Here is a 12,490-nt window from a genome sequence, read left to right as displayed (position 1 = left end):
TGGGGCAGTGGGGAGAACAGTCTCAGTAGACTGCTAGGGACACAAACCAGATTGAATTAAGTTTAGGGGAGATGTGTGCCGAGTGAATTGAAAATATATGGGTGAGTCTGGAAGCTGTAGTGTCTACATAAGGATGGTTGACTTGCACATGTTTTACTTACACTTGCATTCTCACTGAAATGACAGGAAATATATTTACAAGTAGAATTTATGGCGGTGCTGAAAAATAAGTATACTCAAACTTTAGTCTTATTTGGGATGAAAGTTATGGGGGTTAATACATTATCAATGTTGTGTGAATATGTTTGTTAAAATGTTAATAGTCATTTCACTGCAAATCCATATCTGCATCTATACATTGATATCTATTGATATAGATTATTGAGTGCCATTAGCAGACAAAATAAATTTGAGGTATATGAGGGAAAGTAGATGGAATTACATATACTCAGCAGAATAAAACAATAACAAATCACAGAAAATTCTACTGAGTAGAACCCATTTGTCCCAACAAAACTTCTTAGCAACTTAAATCTCAGGAGCAGGACTGTGCCAAGGATTCACTCAAGGGAGAGAACTACTTGGGAGACAGTGATACAGCTTCAGAGAAAATACAACCCAGAAACTTACACTCACCAACGTATTATTTCACCTATCATTTCACAGGAAACAAAGATCACCAGACATTCAAGAAACACAAATAAAACAAAAAAGAATGCTAAAGATGAACAATTGGGGGAAAGAGAGATGTACAGAAAAGAGAATAAAGCTTAAATTATTTTTAATAATTTCAGAGTGATTAAAAAAACTCTGAATCTACAAAAGAAAACAAACAAGATGCAATAAAATAGCAATAAAAAATAAAGGATTCTTGGAAATAAAGCATGTTAGGTAAAATTAAAAAAAAAATAGAATGGCTGAGTAAGTGAAAGGGTATTACCAAAGAATGTAAACTCGAAAGTAAAAGAAATAAAAAATAAAAACATTTCAGAGATATGGAGACGAGTTCCAATGTATCTAATATTCATATGCTAGGAGAGAAGAGGAATGAGAAAATAAATAATCAAAAGATAGTTTTTAGAAGAATGACCTGAAAAAGATTCAGTTTTCACATTGAAAAGCATGCTGGATATCTAGTAAAATGAAATACAAGCAAATACATTCATTCACTCATCCTTTATCAAAGATTTCATGTAATATTTACTATATGCCTGGCTCCATTCTAGGGATTAGGGACTGCCATGAACAGGACAGACCAAATTCTCCCTCTATGGATCTTACATTGTAAAGATCAGAGATAAAATATATTAATTAACAAATAAAAGTTAAAAAGAAATAAATTATCTGAAGAAAGAAGTATAGGTAATAATAAATAATGACATGTGGAGCTACTTTACACTGGGATATCAGTGAAGGTACCTCTGAAGAACTGGCATTTGCTGTGAGAGCTGAATGGCAGGCAAATGCTAGCTATGAAAAGATCTGGGAGAAGAGCATGCCAAGCAGAGGGAATATCAGGTGAAATTTCCAAAAGCCACAGCTTAAAAATATATACATAGGAAACATCAACCAACCTGAAGTGAAAATGACTCTGGAATCAGAACTCTCATCTGTAAAACTACATGTCAGAAAAATAAGAAAATAATTTTAAGTCTAGGATGTTATTAAAAGTCAAACTACCATTCAAATATGTTTTAGACATGCAAGGACACAGAATTTATTCTGAGAGGAAAAAACCTTTAATATTTCAGCAGAATGAGAAAAGAACACAAATAAATGGATAACATGAGATGGATTAATACAAATAAATCAATAAAATACATGGTTACATCTAAACACTTACTGATAATAGAACTGTGAGAATTAACTCAATTGTTGCGTGTTCTGATCATAGCTGCAGAAAAACCACCCCAGACTTAGTTATGTAAAATTATCACTTATTTTTCTTATCTATAAAAGTTATGGAATAGACTCAGCTCAACTAGATGGTTCTCAGTTGGGGTTGCTAATGTGATTGCAGTCAAGTGATGGCTAGAGGTAGAGTCATCTCCATGGCTTCCTCACTCATATTTGAGACTTGACACTGCCTAAAAATTGGGACTGTTGACTGGAACACCTCATGTAGCCTCTCTATGTGGCCTGGGCTTCCTTTCAGGACGGCAACTAGGTTCCAAGAGCAACTATCCCAAGAAAGAGAAAACCAGGTGAAAGCTGTATCTCTTTTGTGATTTGGCCTCAGAAGTCATACAGCATAGTTTCCACCAGCTCCTATTCACTAGAAGCAAGTCGCTATAGACCAGGCCAAATTCAAGAGGAAAGGAATTAGGCTGGCATATTTTAAAACCACTACACTAAGAAAGGATACATAAAAAATAGTGCCACAATATAACACAAAAATTAACAATCTGGTGGTGAGCAATAAGGAAGAAGTAAAAACATACTCAAACCCTTGTCTTATTTGGGAGGGAGTGTCAAAAAGGTTAATGAATTATCAATGTTGATGGAAAACATCAACATAAGTTCAAATATTTTTGTTAAAATGGCAATGGTCCTCACACTATGTATCTAATTCTATCTATATCTGCATAACTTTCTCCAGTGAAATGCTTATTTCACTGAACAATTTAATTACACCTCTATTTACAGGCAAAGCTGTCCATCCCTTCAATACTCATGCCATCGGGCTATATCCTTATTATTGACCTCCTGGACACTGTCAGTCCTCTGACTCAGAATCTTCCTCCTTTACTGTGGTAATCTATGAAAAGTCAGTTTCTTTTAATAACCTACCCTTTAAACTTGCCTTCAAATCCCTGAACCTTTCTTATCAAGTGATCCTCATCTCCAATCCACTGAGATTTACCTATAACCATTACCAAATTCTCAATTCAGTTATCATTAAGAATTACTCCACCTCACTTTCTGATGGTAACCCTTACCCTCAAACTCCTACTACATCACTCTTCCATCTCATAGAGACATCTTTTTTTTATTGTCTTCTAGGTTATTAGCCCTGTTGCTCATCACTTTCCTTCTGTACCCTGAACTAAAATGTTTATCATCTTCATTATCTTGCAGATATGCTAAATTTCCTTACATCTTTAGCTTCTCAAAACAACACAAAATTGATATTGTCAAACTCTGCCTTCTCTTCTATACCAAGAAAAAAACAACAACAGTATGAATTGGCATGACAAAAAAATCAGTCTCTGTTGTCAGCTAGGTACTCAGAACTGCCAATAAATTATTTTTATATATTCTTAGAAATATATCATTCCAACATTTTTATTGCCCTTATCAAGCATCAACAAGTTTTTACTGCTCTTCTCAAGTGTCTGACACCATTCCAGCTCCTTATTTACTATCTCAGTAAATAAGTTTATTTATTACATGACAAAAATCAAGGTCATTAAGAGAAAGTTCTTCAAATCTCCCTCAATTTGCCAATTCCCCTATATACAAATCTGCCTACCTTGCATCCATCAAAAAATCTTTATTATTATTATTATTATTTAAGTTTTAGGGTACATGTGCACAATGTGCAGGTTTGTTACATATGTATCCATGTGCCATGTTGGTGTGCTGCACCCATTAACTCGTCATTTAGCGTTAGGTATATCTCCTAATGCTGTCCCTCCCCTCTCCCCCCACCCCACAACAGTCCCCGGTGTGTGATGTTCCCCTTCCTGTGTCCATGTGTTCTCATTGTTCAATTCCCACCTAGGAGTGAGAACATGCAGTGTTTGGTTTTTTGTCCTTGGGATAGTTTACTGAGAATGATGGTTTCCAATTTCATCCATGTCCCTGCAAAGGACATGAACTCATCATTTTGCATCCATCAAAAAATCTTTACCTCCATCTTTAAAAGATGAAGCCATCCTCCTCATACTACTTGTGTCTTTGAGCTCTTTGTTTGTGTATCATGAAAACAAATTGTCTTTCATTCATCTCTATGCTAGTTCTTCTCCTTTCAGCCAATAAACATTCTCTAGTCTTTCATATTAAAAAAAAAAAAAACTCCAAACTTCACATTCTCTTCAAGTTACCATTCAATTGTTTCTCTCCCAGACTACATAGAATAGTAAGCTGGATGGTCACCTCAACATAACCTCTTCTTCGGAGTTTGATGACTACATCTGTACATCTGTATTCCACTCTATTGAAGGTATTATTAGAATCATCAATGACCTCATCATTGCAATCTAAATAGTGTTTGTCTATTGATATCGCTGATTTTAGTTACATTTTATTCTATTGGTCACTTTATTTGTTGACACTAGACTCTCTAGTTTCTTCCATTTTTTTTCTCTATCCCTTTTGAAATGAGCTACCTATATTTTCGGTCAATTTGTATTTTAGATTCAGGGGGTATATGTGCAATATACCTAGGTATATTGTATAATGATGAGTTGTAGGGTACAACTGATCCTGTCATGAAAGTAGTAAGCATAGTACCCAATAGTTAGTTTTCAACCCTTGCCTTCTCCCTCCTGCCACAGTAGCCCCCAGTGTCTATTGTTGCCATCTTTATGTCTGTGCTTAGCTGATGTTTAGCTCTCACTTATAAGTGAAAGCATGCAGTATTTGGTTTTCTTTTCCTGCATTAGTTTGCTTTGGATAATGGCCTCCAGCTATATCCATGATGCTGTAAAAGACGTGATTTTGCTTTTTATGGCTGTGTAGTATTCCACACCACCCACCTTTTGAATGCTGATGTTCACCAAAGTTCTGAAGTGTCCAGAAGTTCTTCTCATGCTTTATTCTTTTTCCAGGTGATCTCACTTACTTCCAAAATTTAAACTTATACCCATGCACTAACCATTTCCCAAATTTAATTCTCCTATCTGAATTGCTGGGTTTCAGAGTCACATAGACTGCCTGTAATACAACAGCTTAGTATTTTCAGTCAAAAACTAAACTCATCTTATTTTGTCCTTCAAATCCAGTTTATCCTTCTGAATTATCTCTCAATTAATGGCAAACATCATTTACCTGGTCAGTCAACCAAGTTAAAAATGTAAGAGTCATCCTTGAACTCTCTTTCTCCCTTCTATAACCATTCAACCATTAAATCTGGCCTATTAGATCTCCTCTGTACTTCAGAAACATATCCTTTCCTCTCCATTCTAATTAGACTAGTTCAGACATTTCGCATGGCTCCCTGAACTTCTGGAACAGCCTTCAAAGTTGTTTCTCAGCCTTCAGTTTTGAATTCCATCTTTCTTTACCTGCTGTATTGGAAAATAATAAACTATCACTTAGAAGGACATAATGGAAGTGAATATTTTCAGAGGAAACCTGGGCTTTTGTTCGAGTGGGGCTATTGAGATATGGTGCAACTCAGGGTTTAAAAACACAGGACCTAATATCAAACAGCCTAGTTAGTTCGGGCTCATGCTGCAATATCTACCAGATGTGTGGTCTTAGGAAAATTACTTAGCCTCACTCTTCCAGGTTCCTCGCCTTAAAATTGGAGACAGTTACATTACCCAGCTGATGTGACGATTGAGTGTGATACCTGCAAAATACTTACACTATGTCAGATACACAGTGAAGATTGAGTAAGTACTGTGGTGGTAGTAGTGGTGAGAGGGGTTTCTAATTTCAGAGGAGATTTTTCAGAAAATGTTGAGATAAAACGGTGGACATAGGTTAAGAAGTCAGAAGACTGGTATAGACTTCCTTGTCTTACATTTTTCCTACCACCTGGGGATTTTTTTATTTCCTTCTCTAAAAGTTCTGAAACTGACATTCTTAGCATTTCATATCAGAGGGTAAAAGAGAGATCAATTATTTCAAAATTGGTTTGGGGTTCAGCAGCTAGCCATTGGATTAAAGTGAAGTCTTACCCCAAAATAGATTCTAGATGGAGAAAAGATTTAACTGCAAAAAATAGTTAAGACCATAAAAGCATTTAAAGAACACATGGAAGGATTTATTTTTCATCTCTGATTTGGGAAAGGCTTACCAAAAAAAATAAAAGACAAAAAGTCATAAAAAAAATTGGTAAATGTGACCAAATACAATATTTTAAATTCTGCATGGTAAAAATACCTAAACAAAGTCAAAAGACAGATGATAAACTGAGAAAATATTTACAGCACATATGGCAAAAGACTAATTTTCCTGTACTAAAATTACATTAATTAAATATACTTAAAGTCTTAAAATATATTAACTTTTTTAAAAAGCAAGGGCAAAACAGCATATTTGTGATACTTCCATTTATGTAAAAAGAAAAAGAGGGAATGTTTACAAATATTTGCACATGCACTGAATATCTAAAGGGATCCACAAGAAACTGGCAAAAGGGGTGCTTCTAGGAAAAGAAACTCAAGGCTGATTTTTACTATATGTCTTTTTTACCGTGAATGTTTTAACATATGTAAACATTATTTTGTGATCACAAAACTGAAATTCTTTTTAGAAACCTTCCATGAAACTCTGAACAGGGTAAAAAAGAAAGGAAAGGAGGAAGGAAGTGAAGGAAAGAAGCAAGAGGAGAGGAAGGAAGGAAGAGAGAAAGGGAGAAAGAAGAAAATCTTTCTCTGATCTCTGTTTTCTTATAGTAATTAAGTCATGCTTTTTATCATTTATTATTAAAAAAATTTCATCTCCTCTACTAGAACATAAGATTTTTAGAACAAAAAAAAAATCCAATCTTCCTGGTGTCTTGCACTGTACCAAGCATTTAATAGATGTATAAAACTAATAAACAAGTGAATGATTATCCCATGGTCTATTTTATATGTGGTCTTTTTGCTTTGCAAAATTTGCCTCCTGTTACTTCCTGTGCATCTTGGGTGTTACACAGGTTTTTCAGCATTTTGGAAAGTACAAAATGAATATTGCATGGTAGCTAACATTTTCTTCCCAAAGGAGTTTTATACCCCTGGCATTTGAGTCAGAAAAGTCCTGGAGTCCTGTCATCTTGAATAAATTCTCCACTTTCTGAGAAACACCACCACTAAAGAATATAACATCTATAGATTTGTATATTCTTCAAGAAGTTTCCACTATATGAAAGTGGGTAACTTTGCACCAAAATCATTATATAATTGTAGAAAGCTTACTGGAAATGATTGGTATGCATTGTATGTAATTTAGAGCTTTATACTGAACACTATTTAGGCATAACTGATTGACTGAATAATTCTTGGCTACCTTATCAAATTTCTTCTGCTCAGTGCTAAATGTTAAATCATATCTCTAAATTGTGGTTCTAGTAATGAGAGTCCATTAACATTCTTGAGTGGTATTACATAAAATAAAATTGCAAGCATATGAGAATGAAGACAACCTCAAGAAAGAATGGTGTGAAACTGAAATGGGGTCCAGTTTGTTAATGGCAGGGCCAACGTCTACCTAACCCCATTCACAGGATGGGGTCTAATCATTGTGCAACTAGGAAATCTGATTCATTAGTTCCTTGACTCCACATCTGAGAACAGCCTAATTAGTTTACTCACCAGTCTCTTCAATTTCTCCAGATGTTTTTTGATCAAAGATCTATCTCCAAGCTAACTCTGGCCTTTTTGCCAGGAAATTGTGCACAGACTTCATCCAAGAAGACAAAGGCCTTGCCACTAAATTATTGAAGTGGCAATAAGTAACCTGTTTAGTCAGAAAATTGGGCCAGAGCTCAGGGTTAGAACATCATAAGACTTTTACAGTAATGTACATTATGTATCACATTTGTACAATGATGTATTATTGTGTATCTATGATGTAAAATTGTATTTTAGATGAAGTGTTGCCTGTGTCTGCACACACACAGAAGTGTTCATCTTCAGTTCTTAAATCTGTTTCTGAATTATGCTGCCTATGAAAGAGAAAGGGGACACAGTTCAGACCAGAGTCCTACCTATATTTTGAATCTGCAAGAGTCTGCCTTCTGAAAATTCCAAATAAGTGCCTTTCTTCCATCTTGCATTCCTGTGTGTGTTCCCCTGCCTCAATGTATCTACGTGTGTGAGAGAGTATCAGTCCAAGAGAAAGCACAGATTGGGAAGAAGCAGGCCAGACATTCTGTGGTCATGGTGAAAGGCAGGTGTAGGCAGAGGCATGTGGAGGGCAGTGATCAATTACCCCTATTTTCCTGGCAATAAGGGGTTTCTAGGAATGCAGAACTTTTAGTGTTAAAATCAGGATGGTCCTTGGAAAACTGAGATGGATGGTCACCCCAAGTAGGTTACTTGTCATGAAAATAATCTCTTCATCCTTTTTCCGGGCCTGGCTTATACAGCTGTAATTGGAGATTCTGATACAGTTGCTCTATCTGTCATTGTTGGAGGTCTTCTCAACAACTGGGGCTATTGTAATCTCACATGAGTCACAGAGAAAACTTCCTGGCATGGTCTAATGTAGAAAAAAAAAAACAGGAAAGAATGCCAAAATCCTCTAGCACCTTTTGCAGAAGCATTTCTTCTACCTGATTTTCCAGTGGAACATGTCTAGAATCTGCAATTCTTTTTCTCTTCTGTTCCAGAACTCACTGTACACCCAAGGGCAGAGAATATCTAGTATTGTATCCACAGCTCTGCAGTCTCAAATTATATGCTTGTATTAACTCTGAGCCTTTCATGATGAGTGCATTCTAGATTCGTAAGTCTGTTTATATATTCTGATCATAGTTTTTTCACTATATCTTTGGAAACATTTATTGGTTTGAATGTGTAACTTTCAAATGATCTTCGCATCTTGGGAAAACTTGAAAGACTATGGAATTAGGAGTACTTGGCATTTAACTACACATTAGCATCATACAATTACATGATCAGATGGGTACCATCAGCAGAATTTTGAAAATGAGAGAATTCTGTTTGACATGGGAGAATTTGACTAGTATATTTTATAGTTTTATAATACAAAGTACACTATGAAACTAGAAAACATAAAAAATAAAGATAAATCCATTACCTAGAAAACTTTCTGTGCTTTGCTGAGAATACTCAGAGCTAGCATTTGTTGAACATTTGCCACTTGCCAGACATGGGCTAACATCTTTACTGGGGTTATCTCATCTAATCCTCAACAGCAACCTTCTGAAACAAGCACTATCATCCTCATTTTACAAATGAGGAAACTGAACTCAGAAAAGTTAAGCCATGTGCTTACAGAACTGGTACTGGTAAAGTGAGAATTTCTACAGAGCTCCTCTGTTTCCCAATTGCATGCCCTTAGCTGCTCTATTGCAATGCTACTCTTCTCAGCTAATGCCTACCATTCATTCAACAAGGATTTATGGATCCTGAGTGTGAGGTCTATGCAAAGCAGAAAAAAAAATAGCAAGGAACAAGACAGACTTGCTTTCTGCCTTTTTAATGCTTAAGCTTAGTACATGTAGTTTCTACGTTTGTATGTGATGCATCCTTAAAATGTTTTTAAAAGCCAGACGCAATCAAACTAGAACTCAGGATTAAGAAACTCACTCAAAACCGCTCAACTACATGGAAACTGAACAACCTGCTCCTGAATGACTACTGGGTACGTAATGAAATGAAGGCAGAAACAAAGATGCTCTTTGAAACCAATGAGAACAAAGACACAACATACCGGAATCTCTGGGACACATTCAAAGCAGTGTGTAGAGGGAAATTTATAGCACTAAATGCCCACAAGAGAAAGCAGGAAAGATCCAAAATTGACACCCTAACATCACAATTAAAAGAACTAGAAAAGCAAGAGCAAACACATTCAAAAGCTAGCAGAAGGCAAGAAATAACTAAAATCAGAGCAGAACTGAAGGAAATAGAGACACAAAAAACCCGTCAAAAAATTAATGAACCCAGGAGCTGGTTTTTTGAAAAAATCAACAAAATTGATAGACTGTTAACAAGACTAATAAAGAAGAAAAGAGAGAAGAATCAAATAGACGCAATAAAAAATGATAAAGGGGATATTACCACCAATCCCACAGAAATACAATCTACCAGCAGAGAATACTACAAACACCTCTACGAAAATAAACTAGAAAATCTAGAAGAAATGGATAAATTTCTTGACAAATACACCCTCCCAAGACTAAACCAGGAAGAAGTTGAATCTCTGAATAGACCAATAACAGGCTCTGAAATTGTGGCAATAATCAATAGCTTACCAACCAAAAAGAGTCCAGGACCTGATGGATTCACAGCCAAATTCTACCAGAGGTACAAGGAGGAACTGGTACGATTCCTTCTGAAACTATTCCAATCAATAGAAAAAGAGGGAATCCTCCCTAACATATTTTATGAGGCCAGCATCATCCTGATCCCAAAGCCTGGCAGAGACACAACCAAAAAAAGAGAATTTCAGACCAATATCCTTGATGAACATTGATGCAAAAATCCTCAATAAAATACTGGCAAACCAAATCCAGCAGCACATCAAAAAGCTTATCCACCATGATCAAGTGGGCTTCATCCCTGGGATGCAAGGCTGGTTCAACATACGCAAATCAATAAATGTAATCCAGCATATAGACAGAACCAAAGACAAAAACCACATGATTATCTCAATAGATGCAGAAAAGGCCTTTGACAAAATTCAACAACGCTTCATGCTAAAAACTCTCAATAAATTAGGTATTGATAGGACATATCTCAAAATAATAAGAGCTATCTATGACAAACCCACAGCCAATATCATACTGAATCGGCAAAAACTGGAAGCATTCCCTTTGAAAACTGGCACAAGACAGGGATGTCCTCTCTCACCACTCCTATTCAACATAGTGTTGGAAGTTCTGGCCAGGGCAATCAGGCAGGAGAAGGAAATAAATGGTATTCAATTAGGAAAAGAGGAAGTCAAATTGTCCCTGTTTGCAGATGACATGATTGTATATCTAGAAAACCCCATTGTCTCAGCCCAAAATCTCCTTAAGCTGATAAGCAACTTCAGCAAAGTCTCAGGATATAAAATCAATGTACAAAAATCACAAGCATTCTTGTACACCAATAACAGACAAACAGAGAGCCAAATCATGAGTGAACTCCCATTCACAATTGCTTCAAAGAGAATAAAAAACCTAGGAATCCAACTTACAAGGGATGTGAAGGACGTCTTCAAGGAGAACTACAAACCACTGCTCAATGAAATAAAAGAGGATACAAACAAATGGAAGAACATTCCATGCTCATGGGTTGGAGGAATCAATATCGTGAAAATGGCCATACTGCCCAAGGTAATTTATAGATTCAATGCCATCCCCATCAAGCTACCAATGACTTTCTTCACAGAATTGGAAAAAACTACTTTAAAGTTCATATGGAACCTAAAAAGAGCCCGCATCGCCAAGTCAATCCTAAGCCAAAAGAACAAAGCTGGAGGCATCACGCTACCTGACTTCAAACTATACTACAAGGCTACAATAACCAAAACAGCATGGTACTGGTACCACAACAGAGACATAGATCAATGGAACAGAACAGAGCCCTCAGAAATAATGCCGCATATCTACAACTATCTGATCTTTGACAAACCTGACAAAAACAAGCAATGGGAAAAGGATTCCCTATTTAATAAATGGTGCTGGGAAAACTGGCTAGCCATATGTAGAAGCTGAAACTGGATCCCTTCCTTACACCTTATACAAAAATTAATTCAAGATGGATTAAAGACTTACATGTTAGACCTAAAACCATAAAAAACCCTAGAAGAAATCCTAGGCAATACCATTCAGGACATAGGCGTGGGCAAGGACTTCATGTCTAAAACACCAAAAGCAATGGCAACAAAAGCCAAAATTGACAAATGGGATCTAATTAAACTAAAGAGCTTCTGCACAGCAAAAGAAACCACCATCAGAGTGAACAGGTAACCTACAAAATGGGGGAAAATTTTTGCAACCTACTCATCTGACAAAGGGCTAATATCCAGAATCTACAATGAACTCAAACAAATTTACAAGAAAAAAACAACCCCATCAAAAAGTGGGCAAAGGTCATGAACAGACACTTCTCAAAAGAAGACATTTGTGCAGCCAAAAAACATGAAAAAATGCTCATCATCACTGGCCATCAGAGAAATGCAAATCAAAACCACAATGAGATACCATCTGACACCAGTTAGAATGGCCATCATTAAAAAGTCAGGAAACAACAGGTGCTGGAGAGGATGTGGAGAAATAGGAACACTTTTACACTGTTGGTGGGACTGTAAACTAGTTCAACCATTGTGGAAGTTAGTGTGGCGATTCCTCAGGGATCTAGAACTACAAATACCATTTGACCCAGCCATCCCATTACTGGATATATACCCAAGGGATTATAAATCATGCTGCTGTAAAGACACATGCACACGTATGTTTATTGCGGCACTATTCACAATAGCAAAGACTTGGAACCAACCCAAATGTCCAACAACGATAGACTGGATTAAGAAAATGTGGCACACATACACCATGGAATACTATGCAGCCATAAAAAATTATGAGTTCGTGTCCTTTGTAGGGACATGGATGAAACTGGAAACCATCATTCTCAGCAAACTATCACAAGGACAAAAAACC

This window comes from Nomascus leucogenys, chromosome 16 (genome assembly GCF_006542625.1).
Source record: "Nomascus leucogenys isolate Asia chromosome 16, Asia_NLE_v1, whole genome shotgun sequence".
NCBI lineage: Eukaryota > Metazoa > Chordata > Mammalia > Primates > Hylobatidae > Nomascus > Nomascus leucogenys.
Note: the sequence above shows the minus strand (reverse complement) of the source record.